This window comes from Rhipicephalus sanguineus, chromosome 1 (assembly GCF_013339695.2).
Source record: "Rhipicephalus sanguineus isolate Rsan-2018 chromosome 1, BIME_Rsan_1.4, whole genome shotgun sequence".
In the NCBI taxonomy this organism is placed as follows: domain Eukaryota; kingdom Metazoa; phylum Arthropoda; class Arachnida; order Ixodida; family Ixodidae; genus Rhipicephalus; species Rhipicephalus sanguineus.
The window spans coordinates 112,778,596-112,780,797 of NC_051176.1; positions in this window are offsets into that span (position 1 = coordinate 112,778,596).

A 2,202-nucleotide genomic window follows, 5' to 3' on the forward strand; every position below is an offset into this window, starting at 1 on the left:
GGTGCCGCCATCACATGAAATCGTCGCTTGGTGATAGGTGGGCCGGTCACGGAGGCAGTGCAAAACCAGGTTAGGTGCAGAGAGCTTTCGGAGAGGGCGGGAGAGCATCAGTACATTGACTGAGAAGAAAAAAAAGCAGATGGCTTTCGCCTTCGAGTCGTCTTAGACGAATACATAGGGGACCCTGCGAGTTTTTATTGTCTTTAATACTTCTCGGGCTTTCTCTAGAGCTCGCAAAAAAAAAAAGCACATAGACGCTAATGCCGTGGAAATAACGGACGCTTATACTTCTCATATGCGACTTATCCTATACAGCTAACATGAATACTAGGTAAAATTAAGCATAAATAAGCATAACTAGTTAGCCGACTGATCACACCTAAAAATCAGGCGGTATCACTCAGGGCGAATATGAATAATTTACTATTTGTTTCGTTCTTCTAATGTGTGAGACTGATATTCCCATATCACAAGAAGAACAGCGCTGCCACGACTGCTGTTTATCGTAGCGAGACAAGGCCCCGCAGATGCAGAGCTTTTTGTCGTGTAGTCTACCTATAGCTAACTTTTAAATGCATCTTCGAATGTACATCAAAGCAGAGCGCAGAGTGAATAAATACGTAAACAAGAGTTAAACGGCTGCGAATGAAACGACTGCCCCCTGGCTGATGCACACACACACAAAAAAAGAAAGATGCATTTCACCATTAGCGTAGTTCGATTTATTCCACGACTTGGTAGGTCGGAACGTGGGGTGTGATTGGCTAGTAGATATCACGCGGTATCGAGAAGAGGAAATTTACTTTCTTATTTTATTTCACGCTGGTGGCGGCGAGCAAGTAGGAACGGAAACGAAATGTCGGCATACATAGGCTAATTATCTCACACCACAATTCATGCGAAGCATTCGCTTTGCTTGTATGCCACTCCACTAATTTTTATTAACGTTAACAAAACGTTAACTTAATCGAAATCGGTCCTGCACCACTGTGACGTCACAACATTTGTGACACATGCAGCCAAACACATGTTGCTCTACCCAATGAGGGCGCAGAGTTCGGGACTATGTAACCCTTTTCGCCCTTGACGACAACATTGTGCTGGAGTTACCCATTACGTGACAAATACTAGCATAGGAGAAAAAAAATGTCATATTACTATTAGACATCACAAGCGGAGATGTCTCACTAGTGTAACGTTTACACAGCATTCCTCAAAATTATGCATGCGTAATAATTGAATTTACAATTACTAACATTTAAATTGCGATATAAACGTGAGTTTTGCTAAGTTTCAACAATTTTAGACCGGAATTTCAATGAACAAAATCATTTATTTCACAAAAATACGAGAAATGAGTGATCTTACGACGACCGAAAATCTTGAATGGTCTTAAAGGACCTTGAGTGTTGCTAGCCAAGAAAACGCTGCTCGCACTCGAGAAAGCTCAGAAAACTTCTGCGTTTCTACCCCACGACCTTGAGCACTTTTAGAACTAGACTTGTGCTGATTCAGAGTAACGAAACGGGTGGGACTCCGTGCTGTAGCCACGGTACGTGCCCGTTGGCTCTTGAGGCCTGGAAGAAAAGCACACCTATAGCTTCGTTGGGCTTACTCTCTCATGCTTATCGCACGCAGTGCAGCCATGGCAGTGCAGTTGACCGCCGCTCGCACATTTGCTCAAAAGAAAACTCCACTTATTCATAAAGCTGCACGAGGCACTAACTTTATTTCTTGTAGTCTCACGCGCTGCGTAAATCAAAGCGGGTGCCGACGACCCTCTGGTTCAGGGCATTTTGCCGTTTGCATTATCAATTTATCCTTTTACTGGCCTCTGGAGTGGCCGCTGCATTCATTCCCTGCCTCATTCATTCCCCGATGGAACGGCAGCTGTTCAACTTAGAGCTTTTGAAAAAGATTGTGGAACTTGCGTTGTCTCTCGGGCTTCATAGTCATCAGCGGAGCCAGCCTCGAGCGTACCGTTGATTGATTCACGGAGTGGGTCAGAAAGGCGCAACCCAGCTGGGATCACGGCACGTGCACTAGCAGGGAGGCCCAGGCTGTCACGTTTCTCGAGAGCGACCTCACAGCGCGCTTCGTTGCACGCTTTGCTCGCAGAAGCACTGCGTTTTTTTGCAGCGCGAAGGGTACGCTCCGGTGTGGTCTAGTGGCTATGATGTCTGGCTTTAACCCAGAATACCC